This window comes from Mauremys mutica, chromosome 1 (genome assembly GCF_020497125.1).
Source record: "Mauremys mutica isolate MM-2020 ecotype Southern chromosome 1, ASM2049712v1, whole genome shotgun sequence".
In the NCBI taxonomy this organism is placed as follows: domain Eukaryota; kingdom Metazoa; phylum Chordata; order Testudines; family Geoemydidae; genus Mauremys; species Mauremys mutica.
The window spans coordinates 320,379,960-320,393,248 of record NC_059072.1 but is presented as its reverse complement, the minus strand read 5'-3'; the positions used below and the strand labels follow the sequence as shown (position 1 = coordinate 320,393,248).

The following is a 13,289-nucleotide window of genomic DNA, read 5'->3' as shown; positions in this document are numbered from 1 at the left end:
ACCAGCCAGACACCCAGGAAAGAATTCTCTGTAGTAACTCAGATCCCACCCCATCTAACATCCCATCACAAGCCATTGGGCATATTTACCGCTAGTAGACGAATTAATTGCCAAAATTAGGCTATCCCATTATACCATCCCCTCCATAAAATTATCAAGCTTAGTCTTGAAGCCAGATATGTCTTTTCCCCCACTACTCCCCTTGGAAGGCTGTTCCAGAACTTCACTCCTCTGATGGTTAGAAACCTTCATATTTTAATGTAACATGTGAATGTGACATTCATACCACACTATAGGCCTGATCCAGAGATCACTGAAAGCAATGGAAGAGACTCCCATCAACTTTGATAGGCCATGGATCAGGCCCTATGGAATGACGTTGTTCTGTTGATATTCACGACCATTTTGTTTCTTCCACCTTAGATGGTAGAAAAGTACAAGGTGGAAGGCATATGCGTAACGAACAAAAATGTTGCCCTGTATTCAAACAAGAATGCTTCGGAAGAGGCAGTTTTCTAGCTTGCTTAAGAAGGATCAGCAGACATAGCTCTGCTCTCAACCAGCTGCTCCCGTGGCAGGCTTTCTTCGCTTTTCTGCTTGATAGTTCAAGTTTGCATGTTCCCCTCTATGTGGTTGGTTTGAAGAAAAATCTCCAGTTTGATTAAAAATTCTCCGTTTAACTGGCTGTGGAGTTTCTGCCAATATCCAGGCAGTTCTGGCTAACTTCAGGCACTGAACCAAGAACCAGAAGCAAAATGGTTTCCTCCTGTCTGCAAGCTGCATGGCAAAGCACGGGACTTGATCTGGATGGCAGACACATGATTAGAGAGAGTTCAGAGTCAAAGACCGACATGGTTCAGCCCAAACCGGAATAAAGTCCCTCAGGAAAGGGGAGCCTTCACCGGCCTAGAGAATGATAAGTGGGATGATATGATCCCATTGATCTTTCTGCACTTAGCAAACTGTTTTCAAGCAGTATTGCATGACACCAGTAAAATGTTGGGGCTGTGTGGACATAAGTTACACCGACATAAGCACCTGAGTGGACAGCGCTGTGTCGGTGGGAGAGCTTCTCCTGCTGGAATAGCTACTGCTGCTTGTTGGGGGTGGTTTAATTATATCGCTGGGAGAGCTCTCTCATATCAGCATAGAGATGTCATGTCAGCTACATGAGAGATCTTACAGCAGCGCAGCTGCATCGGTACAGCTCTGTATTTAGACATAGCCTAAATAAAGTGTCATAGGAAACAATCCTTCATTTGCAGGGAGATGAATTGGATGATTGAATAGGCTTTTTTCCCAACTCTAACTTCTATGAATGTATGAAAAAAAATTATTTCACCTTTTAATGAGCACAAAATCTGTCTAGATTCCTGAAACTCCCAGTTGCATTTATTTGTTTTTAAAGTAAAATGTATTGTCATTCTTAGAGAGAGTGGGAGGGACAAGGATGTTGGTTTTAGTAACAGCTGTTGGTTTGAGTTCTTGCCAGTTGTCGAAAGATCTTCAAACTGTTTAGAATTAGAAGCTTCAACTCGTCTCTTAGAATAGCCACACTTTGGTGTTATTCAGAAGGATTGTGCATTGTGTTTGGAGTCTTTCGTGCCTGTTACTTTCCATCTGCTTTCTGGATGAATGTTAAGTCTGTCTTGCTATGGCAGCGTGGCAGTCTTTTTACATGCAGTAATCATTCCTTGTAGTTTGCAATTATCCTCTTTACTATAGGGACACGTTCTTGAACTCAGTTGAAACAACACAGTGCTGAAACAGCTGGAAAAGCATTGGGAAAACATTACCAGTTACCTCTTGTTGTTCTTCTGTTTCTGCAGAAATAACTGGTGAGTAACTAAATTCTAATTTAAAACAAATTGTGCAGGTGGTATTACTACACATTTTAAAGATACATTATTAAAAGGACACTATAGCAGGGGTGGGCAAACTTTTTGGCTCTAGGGCCACATCTCGGTATGGAAATTGTATGGCGGGCCATGAATGCTCATGAAATTGGGGGTTGGGGTGTGGGAGGGGGTGAGGGCTCCAGCTGTGGGTGTGGGCTCTGGGTGGGGTTGGGGGTGCAGGAGGATGCTCTGGGCTGGGACCGAGGGGTTCAGAGGGCGGGAGGGGGATCAGGCCTGGGGCAGGGGGTTGGGGCATGGGAGGAGGTCAGGGGTGCAAGCTCCAGGCGGTGCTTACCTCAAGCAGCTCCTGGAAGCAGCAGCATGTCCCTCCTCCAGCTCCTACACGGAGGTGCAGTCAGGCAGCTCTATGCGCTGCCCTGTCCACAGACGCTGCCCCTGTAGCTCCCATTGGCTGCGGTTCCTGGCCAATGGGAGATGCGGGGACAGCGCTTGGGGTGGGGGGCAGTGTGCGGAGCCCCCTGGCTGCCCCTACGCATAGGAGCTGGAGTGAAGACATGCCACTGCTTTTCGGGAGCTCAAGGGCCAAATTAAAACGTCTGGAGGCCCGTATGCGGCCCCCGAACCGTAGTTTGCCCACCCCTGCACTATAGCATTTTTTAAAAAACAAGACTACTCTAAAATAATCCATGTTCTGAGAGTACCCTTTAAATGGTATTCACGTAAAATATATTTTTAACTGTTTTTAATTTTTTCTGCTCTTCTGCTGATGTCATCACTATAGGGCACCAATATAAAATATGCTCAGAACCAAGCTTTGAACTCTAAGGGCTCAATCCTGAAAGGTGCTAAGCATTTTGGCCCTGATCTAGCAGAGCACATAAGCACAGTCTAAACATTAAGCATGTGAGTAATCCCACTGAAGTGAACAGGTCTAATCTTGTGCTTAAAGTTAAGATGTAATTTCCTAGATCATGGCCAATATGATGAGAACCTTGAAGAATCCCTCCTTTCTTTCTCTCCCTTTATCATAAGTCTCTTTGTCCTGCATCATCTTCAGTTGTATCCAAATTCTAGAGTATGTAGAATGAATGATATGCAAGTCAGTGGCTGGTATAACTGATGGTCATACTTTGGTAAACTGGTTAGTTACCTGAAAAAATTACAACTCACTGCACTACTTGCTTTGTCCTATGTTTCTGCTTGTTTCTGAAAAATGTCAATATATTAAAAAGTATTCTCCTCCCTTCTCTGTCACAAAATGTTTGCTAAAAATACTGTAATTAACAATGAAGCAGTTTGCTTTGTGTTATGCCAGAATGCAGTATGTTTCATTCTGCACAACTTCACTTGTACTGGCAGAACAACTCTCTGGGGCCACAGAGAGTAACTTGTAACAGCAGAAAGGGCAATGTAGAGGAAAAATGAAGATAGAACATGGAAGTTCCTAGATTTTTAAGGCCAGAAGGGACCATTTCTGGTCACCTTCTCTGACCTCCTGCAAAATAATCTCTTTTTAATAACTGCCTAAGAAGTTCTTTTTACAAAGTTCCTCTATAGGTTTTCAGTTCTCTTGAAAATACAGTATCTCATCTTCTCTAATGTATCCTAACACAGTAGTCACTGTGGAATAACCACCAGTATAATAGTCTGGTTACATGGACTAATTCAATAAAATAGTAAAAAAATACCAGCAAGCTTTAGTTTTCGTACAAGTCTTGCAGCATCTGGTCATACAATAGGATAGAGCTATACAAAAATGATCTCTTTTCTTTGAGCCTTAGTCTCCTCTCAGATGGTTCCATTTGAGAGTGAGGATGGTTGTGTGTGTTATACTAAAATCATATTTATAAAAGGACTTAGCATTTTCTAGAGAATGTAATTATTCAAAAGATCACTTGAAGCACTCTTTCTGTTTTGTGAAAACCATCTGCACATTGGGTTTTTGTTACTGTATACAATTCTTTCTGTGGTGGCCAAGCTTACAAGTATCTGATCCTATTAAATGCCTGGCCCTTTCTGACCTCCCACTCTTCTCTACCCACTTCCTTTCCTTCCAGTCTCTAGTCCTCTCCTTTGAATTTTGCTTCTATTCTTTCTAACGTTAATAATTTTTCTTTAACTGGTTGGATTTTTATAAGCAAATTGCTTTATATTTTAATCACTCATGTTATATATAATTAAACGTTTAAAGTATAGCTAAGGTTAGATAGCAAATGGTTAATATATTATGGGAAGTTTATGTATATGTTATGTTTTTGCTTATATATCTTTTAGAAAAATAATAAAAGGTTAATATAAAAAGAATCTGCACCTGGCAATGCTTTTTCTCAGTCTGAATTGTGCCCTAGTAATGCAGAGACATATTTCATCTCCTACTCCTACTTGCTGATAATATCTATTGTAAGAGAATTTACCCATGTTGCTGCCATGAACCCATAAGATTTTTCTAACTTGTTTACTTGACTTGGAAAGTATGTGTGAAATGCAGAGTAGTGATAAGAAAATGATAGAAGGGTTATATATTCACAAAGAAATACATGTTACATTTGTTAAAACATATATGGTAGTGAATAAAACGGGGTGAAGAATAGATATATTTTTACTAGCTGTATACAAAAGTTTGTAGCACTGGAAAGTTCTAGGATAATTAGTAAAGCAAGAGACACTTAATTGAAAAGATCCTTATGTTAATGAATTGATACCAGATCAAGCAGAAAATTGTTCCTTTAAATAAAGTGCTGTCTTAATTTTTAATCAGAGCTGAATGAAGTATGGTATTAGAATTTATGCTTATGTATTGACTTTAATTAAGAAAAGCCTGTAAACTACTTCAAAAATCTGGTCTGTGTGCCTCCATATTGTAGGTGTCATATTTGATTGAATTGAATAGATGAAATGTAATTTTCTGAAGAAATTATACGTTCAAGCGAGTACCTTTTTCTGATCCTCCGCTGCTTAAGAAATGTATCTTCAGTGCTCATCTTAAATGAGCCCTATTGCATAAATAAAACAAGCAATTACTAGTATATTCTTTTAACATAGTGCATATTTTTAATGGTTATTGTTGAGCATACATATTGGAATTTAACTTCCAATTGAAACATATTAAATGTTAAATAAGCTACAAAGAAAATACACCCAAAAGCACAACTTGCAGGTGGAACTAGTGTGTTTTCTTTACTGAGCTGCAGAACATTTAAGAAAGCCCATCTGAAAGAAGAAAAGCTGTGCACAATCATATATAAAACAGAAATTCCACTATATTTACCTGGTTAAAAAAATACTCTCTCTTATCAAGTAGAGGACATTACTGCTAAATTGCAAATCACAATGACTAATTCTAAGAAAATATATTTTTGTAACGTTCATTAATCATGTACTAGAATTTCAGAAACTTTGCTTGTATATGACATGGAGAGTGCTTAAATCTTTACTAGCCTGTATGATAATGTTGCCTATGAATAGGTTATAGGTAACTATATGATGTGTTTTATGTATTGAAGTAATTTTAAGATTTGGGATCTGCAGTTATACTAATGATGGCCTATTAATTTACTTCCTACTAGCTTCAGTTTTATCCCTTTCTTACACAGTTAAATAATTCCTTATAAGTAGTTTCATGTTCTACACCAGGGGTTGGCAACCTACGGCACGGCACTCGAGCCAATTTTTGATGGCACGCGGGGCGGGCTGAGCTGCTCGGCATGCGGGGCGGGCTGGGGTTCCCACTGCTGGCCCCTTGCCATCCGGGGTCCCACCACCGGTTCCACTCAGCGCCCGCTGCTGGCCTGGGTGAAGGAACTCCAGGCTGGCAGTGGGCTGAGACCCCAGCTGTCAGGAGCTGCTGGCTGAAACCCCAGAGCGGAGTGGGCGGAGATGCTCAGCCTGCTGTCGCTCTGGGGTTCCGGCTGCTGGCCCCTTGCCAGCCGGGGTCCCCACCGCAGCCCCACTCACCTTGCTTCCAGTTGGAGTTCCAGCGCAGGCCCCCTGTCAGACAGGGTCCAGGCTTCCGGCCCTGCTCAGCCCTACCAGCTGCCAGCTCCACTCACCTCAGCTGCCGATCTGGGGTTCCAGCCGCTGACCTCCTGCCAGCCGGTTATCAACTGATCACTCAGAAGCCTGTGTGCAGCTTAAAGTATCCAAATACGTGCCACCAGACATTGGAAAACTCAGCAAGGAAAAGCAAGGGCAAGGATCACAGTAAACTAGTAAGATCTTCATTTTAATATAATTTTAAATAAAGCTTCTGAAACATTTTGAAAACCTTGTTTACTTTACATATAACAATAGTTTGGTTATATATTATAGACTTAGAGACCTTCTAAAAAACGTTAAAATGTATTACCGGCACGTGAAGCCTTAAATTAGAGTGTATACATGAAGACTCGGCACACCACTGCTGAAAGGTTGCCGACCCCTGTTCTACACAAATAGTATGCTGTATCCTGCATAAAGTGTGCATATGCTTTAGCAGTTCTAAACATCCAGAAGTATTTTGTTAGGCCAACATCATAAAACTGAATAATCTTACATGTTAAATAGTGCTTTAAAAACTAATAATCCAGTCCTCGAGGAGTACAAAAACATCAAACAGGAATAAAAAATCATCATGTGGGTCTTGTATTAAATAAAAAATGAGTTTCCTGTATCCATTCTGAAACATCAGATTTAAAACAAAATATCACCAGACTGAAATGGCTTTAAGACATGAAATATTTTAAAAAGCTTCCTGTCTCTGGAGGACTAAGATATTAAAATTCAAGTCTATGTGTTTTTAAATAATTTTTATTAAGATTCTGTTTTGAAAACCTCTTGAAATTAAATAATTTGTGTGTTTAATATTCAGTTAAAAGGTAACTCTTTTTGCAAAATACTCAATGGAGTGTTCTAAAATGTTTTTTTCTTCCCAGCTTGCTACAAGTGAATTCTAAAGATTTATCAAAAACAGTGGTTGTATTGTTTTGTCTCAGAAGCAGAAAGACTTTATTTCTATTTTACCAATATGATTTCAATATTCTCCTGGGGGAATTCTGTGCCTTAAAAATTCGGCATATTTTATCTGTCAAAATAACACAATATAATCACACCAGATGCAAATGTTTTGGTAATTTATTTCAAAATATCTGTCAATGAGTATGTCTGTAACAATAGAGATGATAAAAAAAAAAAAGATTCAGGAAATGTCACTTGGCTGGGGCTTCCACTGTATGCACCGAGACAGGTTCCCTTACCGGCTCTGTAGAAGCAGCAAAGAATCCTGTGGCACCTTATAGACTAACAGACGTTTTGCAGCATGAGCTTTCGTGGGTGAATACCCACTTCTTCGGATGCAAGTGGTTCTACAGAACCAGACTAACATGGCTACCCCTCTGATACTTACCGGCTCTGGTTCCATATGTCTCTGCCATTGACTCCAGGGAGGCTCAGATGTGCTCTTGGACCTCATGAACTGTTTGCCCTGGAAGGGATGAGGTCTCTGCCTGCTAAGAGGGCCTCCCTCCTATGTCGGATCTGCTGCCTTCTGGTCATGTTCCTATAATACACCCCATTTTGTCTGCACCTCCACTTGTACAGGACTCCAGTTTCTCTGAGTCAGTGGACTCTGATGATACGCATGGTCTGCTGCTTCTGTTCTGGAGGCGTGACTACCCAAAGGTTCTGACAGTGCTGTGGCAATACCTTCCATTGTCTCAGCTCAGGAGCCATCGGTATCTGACTCCATGGGCACTGACACTGCAGTATCAGGATCAACCAGGTAGGCCATATTGGAGCTTGTGGTGCCAGTATCTGCCTTCGGAACTGTCCCAATCCATCCAGAAGGAGCCCCCAATTTCACTGACCCATCCTTTGTTGATAGACATTTGGAATTGGGGCCAGACCATGCACCAGTTAGCCCAGCTCCATCAGTATCTCTGGGTCCGGAGAGGCTTCCCTCATCGTCCCCGGATGCGGCTGTGTTGTTGACACCTTCCTCTCCTCCTGATGACTATCATCAGTTTCAGGAGCTGTTAAGAACAGCAGCTAATGCTGTTCAGATCCTGTTGGAAGGGGTGCAGGACTGTCAGCACCAACTGTTGGACATTTTGCATGCATTGGTACCATCCAGAGTGGCTCTACTGATCAACAATGTCATTCTCCAATCAGCATGTACTGTGTGACATACCCAGACCACATGTACCCACACCCAAAAGGAGTGGAAAAGAGATTCTATGTCCCCTCGAACGGGTCTGAGTTTCTGTTTTCCCTCCCTATGCCTAATTCCCTGGCGATTCAGGTTGCCACGGAGCAGGCCAAACAACAGCATCCCTCCTCCACTCCCTTTGACAAGGAGGGCAAGGGTTTGGATCTTAAGGGTAGGAAGCCTTAAGATCCAACAGCCAGCCTCCTGTTTCGTATTTCGAACTACCTTCTGCTGATGGCCAAATATGACTTTTTGAACTATGTCCAGATGGTGAACTTTGTGGACAAGCTACCACATCAGGATTGTGCCTGCTTCCAAGATATTTTGGAGGAGGGCAAGTTGCTCACTAGAACCATACTTCAGGCTGCGGTTGATTCCACAGACAAGTTCTCATGTACTGTGGCAACTCAAATCATCATGAGGAAGGAATCCTGGTTACACTCCTCAGGCTTCCCTAGGGAGGTACAGAGCACAACTGAGGACCTCCCTTTTGATGAATCGCAGCTCTTCCATCAGAAGATGGAAGATTCTTTACACTCACTGAAAGACTCTAGAGCTGCCCTACGATCACTAGGCATTTATATGCCAGTGCCCAAATGAAAATTTTATCACCCACTGTCTATACAACACTATAGAGCTCCCCAGTTCTACAATCAGCGAGCCTTTGAGCCTCCAGAGAAGTACACAAAGGTACAAAGATCCCATCTGCCTGGTCCTCTGGGGCAGTCATCTGCGCAGCACACTCAGTCTTCACATAAGTGATATTTGAGTGCACCTAGAGACCTGTCAACCACTTTGCACCCCAATGCTCTTTCCAGCCATCCCTTTCAGGGACCATCTCAAACTCTTTTTGCCAGCATGGAGCACGATAACAGTGGACAAGTGGGTCCTGGATGTCATTTGACATGGCTATATGACAGTTTGACACTACCTCCTCCACATCTCCCACCCCAGTCCTCTTCCAGGGACCACTTTCATGGCAGTGTCCTTGCCCTAGAGGTGGACTCCCTACTGCAGAGAGGAGCAGTAGAGCCAGTCCATACAACCTTTCAGGGCACAGGATTCTATTGTTTCCTGGTGCCCAAGAAGAAGGGGGTATGGAGATTGTGATGGGTTGGATCACAGAAACCCCCTTGGGAGCTGCCAACTGATGTGCCAAGACTACTATTGCCCCTGCTTTCCTGCCCCATCAGCTTAGGACTTCAATGCCCTGCCTGGTTTGAGCCAGACTCACTAGCCTGCTGCAAACCCAGACCCAGGTCTGAATCACATCCCCTAACCACTGTAGGCTTACCTGAAAGCAACCAGCAGAGGTGTTCTTATCTTTAACACTCAGATACCCAACTCCCAGTGGGGTCTAAACCCAAATAAATCCATTTTACCTTGTATAAAGCTTATACAGGGTAAACTCATGAATTGTTCACCCTCTATAACGCTGATAGCGAGATATGCGCAGCTGTTTGCCCCACCCCCAGATACTCATACATACTCTGGGTTAATTCATGAGTAAAAAGTGATTTTATTAAATATAGAAAGTAGGATTTAAGTAGTTCCAAGTAGTGACAGACAGAACAAAGTAAGTTACCAAGCAAAATAAAATAAAATAAAACATGCAAATCTATGTCTAATCAAACTGAATACAGATAATATCCTCACCAGTTCCAGAATGCTTCCTTTTACAGACTAATCTCCTGTTAGTCTTGGTCCAGCAATCACTCACACCCCTTGCAGTCACTGTCCTTTGTTTCAGTTTCTTCCAGGTATCTTTGGGGGTGGACAGGCTCTCTGTTTAGCCAGCTGAAGACAAAATGAAGGGATCTCCCCTGGGCTTAAATAGACTTTCTCTTGTGGGTGGAGACCCCCTCCTCTCTCCTATGCAAAGTCCAGCTACAAAATGAAGTATTGGAGTCATCTGGGCAAGTCATATGTCTATGCATGACTGAGTTCCTTACCAGCCAAGCCACATTCCTGGGAAAGCTCAAATGTGCATTGGTGTCTCCAAGTTCATTGTTGGATTAAGTGTTTCTTGATGGGGCACTTACTGAGAATAGTCTTTTCTCAGAAAGCTGACCAACTGTTTCACTACAGCCTACTTAGAATCAAACAAGTATGCAGCCAATATTCATAACTTCGAATACAAAAATGATACATGCATACAAATAGGATTAATAGATTCAGTAGATCATGACCTTTACAGAGATATATTACATGGCATATGTAGCATAAAACACATTCTAGTTATGTTATATTATATATACACACATACATAAGCATATTTCCATAAAGCCTTATGGGTGGCACCATCACAGAGATCAATCCTAGATCTCCCACATCTCAACAATTCCAGTCGCAAGCCAAAGTTCCTCATGGTTATGCTTGTGGCCATCATTCCCTCACTAGAAAAAGGCATGTGGTTTATGGCTCTCTCTGCCAGACACCTACTTCCTTGTCAATATCCACATGACCCACAGATGGTTCCTGAGGTTCACGGTGGGTCCTTGGCACTTCTAATACTGGGTTCTCTCATTCAGACTTACCATTGCTCCATGAGTATTTACCAAGGTTTTCTGTGTAGTAACAGCTCACCTCCGATGGCAGGGAGTCCTTGTCTTCCCCTACCTTGATGACTGGCTGCTGGCGGCATGGTCCAGAAGGGAATCATGAGACTTGATATCCCAGCTCCTTCTACTCCTCTCCTCCCTAGGGGTGAGTGCAAATGTCAAAAAACTGACTTTGGCACCCTACATGGTCCCTGCAGTTCATTGGAGCACACATGAACATGACCTCTGCACGTGCTTATCTGCCAAAGGATAGGTTCCAGACGCTACTGACCTGATCACTTGAGTGACATCCAACCCTCGGTCTCAGCCAGAACTTTTCTCTCCCTCCTTGGTCACATGGCAGTGTACACGTATGTCATGGCCTTCACTTGCCTGCACTTTTGCTGCCCACAGCTATGGCTGCAGGAAGTCTATTCCCCTATGCGTCAACCCATGGACACTGTTCTCACTGTTCCACCAGAAGTCATATCTTCCCTTCAGTGGGGGGACAGGACTGCTCCAAGTTTGCTCCAGAATCTCCTTCCTTCCATCCTCTCCAAGCGTGACAGTCATAACGGATGGGTCACTCGACGGCTGGGGCATCCATATGGGAGATCACATGAAGGAAGGAACTTGGAACAGTCGGGAAACCAGGATTTACATCAATGTCCTGGAACTTTGGGTGGTACGCAGGGCATGCCAGGCATTTTTAACGTCCATCCAGAATCATAGAACTGGAAAGGACTTTGAGAGATCATCTAGTCCAGTCCCCTGCACTCATGGCAGGACTAAGTATTACCTAGACCATCCCTGACAGGTGTTTGTCTAACCTGCTCTTAAAAATCTCCAATGATGGAGACTCCACAACCTCTTTTGGCAATTTATTCCAGTGCTTAACCAACCTGGCAGTTAGAAAGTTTTGTCCAACCTAAACTTACTTTGCTGCAATTTAAGCCCATTGCTTCTTGTCCTATCCTCAGAGGTTAAGAAAAACAATTTTTCTTCCTCCTCCTTGTAACAACCTTTTACATACTTGAAAACTGTTGTCATGTCCCCTTTCAGTCTTCTCTTTTACAGACTAAAGAAACACAATTTTTTCAATCTTCCCTCATAGGTTGTTTTCTAAACCGTCAATCATTTTTGTTGCTCGTCTCTGGACTTTCTCCAATTTGTCCACATCCTTCCTGAAATGTGGCACCCAGAACTGGACACTATACTCCAGTTGAGGCCTAATCAGTGCGGAGTAGAGTGGAAGAATTACTTCACGTGTCTTGCTTACCACACTTCTGCTAATACATCCCAGAAGGGTGTTTGTTTTTTTTGCAACAATGTTACACTGTTGACTCATATTTAGCTTGTGGTCCACAATGACCCCCAGATCACTTTCCTCCGTGCTCCTTCCTAGGCAATCATTTTCCCATTTTGTATGTGTGCAACTGATTGTTCCTTCCTAAGTGGAGTACTTTGCATTTGTTCTTACTGAATTTCATATTGTTTATTTCAGACCATTTCTCCAGTTTTTCCAGATCATTTTGAATTATAATCCTATCCTCCAAAGCACTTGCAACCCAGCTTGGTATGGTCCGCAAACTTTATAAATGTACTCTGTATGCCATTATCTAAATCATTGATGAAGATATTGAACAGAACCGGACTCAGAACTGATCCCTGTGGGACCCCCTCATTATGCCCTTCCAGCATGATTGTGATCCACTGATAACCACTCTTTGGGAACGGTTTCCCAAGCAGTTATGCACTCACCTTATAGTAGCTCCATCTAGGTTGCGTTTCCCTAGTTTGATTATGTCAGACAGCACCACTGCAGTTTACTACATAAGCAAGGAGGCAAAAAGGTCCCCAGCGCTGTGTGTGAAAGCGATACAGTTCTGGAATTGGTACATTGCACACTGTATCCTATTTTTGGCAGCCTATTTCCTGGGGGCTTAGAATGTGATTGCTGATGCTCTCAGTAGGAACTTCGTGGTTGACCACAAATGGGAGTTGCATGACATGGTAATCGTAGGTATTTTTGGTCATGCAGGATCCCGGTCAGGGATCTCTTCCCCTCGCATAGCCTCACCAAGTGCATCCAGTACTGTTCCAGGGGAGGGCTCGGTGCCATTGTTAGCACAAGGCCTTGGTCATTGACTGGTTAAACCGAATTAATTACACCTTCCCTCCCCTAGCGCTTCTGCCCCTTGTCCTTCACAAACTCCAACGGGAGAGGGCGATGGCCATCCTGGCCTCGCCAGTTCTGGTTTCCTTCTCTTTTCTGTGTGTTTGAAGCATCCTCTATTCCTGCTTCTAATATTCCTGGAACTGCTCACACAACAAAACAGCAGGCTCTGGCACTCTGATCTGTGGACACTAGACCTGAGAGCTTGGTTTTTGGATGGACACCTCTGCTAGCATGGGAACGTTCATCAGCGTGCAAGATGTCCTTTCGAGTAGCAGGAAGGACTCCACGAGGTGATCCTACCAAACCAAATGGACATGTTTCACTTCCTGGGCCCAGCAGAAAGATCTTGTCCTAAAGGCTGTGGGCATCCCAATGCTCTTTGACTATTTTCTGTCTCTGAAGGCCTCGAGGCTCGCTCTCGGCTCCAACAAGGTGGATGTAGCAGCTATCCGTGATTTTCATCCTCCTGATTGGGAGGAGGGGGCATTTGGTTTTCACTCACCCTTTGTCTGGGAGGGCCTTGTATGCAA

At 43.2% G+C, this 13,289-nt stretch overlaps 1 protein-coding gene across 5 annotated transcripts in view; it reads left to right on the top strand.

Moving 5' to 3' along the window:
- The window catches only part of WASF3 (WASP family member 3), a 146,836-nt gene that overhangs the window by 91,247 nt on the left and 42,300 nt on the right, over positions 1–13,289 (top strand). Inside the window, exon 4 of one of the 5 annotated variants that reach the window (XM_045017208.1) lies at positions 1,726–1,838. The exons of the other annotated variants lie outside the window; for them this stretch is intronic. The gene's annotated coding sequence lies outside the window, so the exon portion shown is untranslated. The remainder of the gene's footprint in view (positions 1–1,725; positions 1,839–13,289) is intronic. 5 annotated transcript variants of the gene reach the window in all.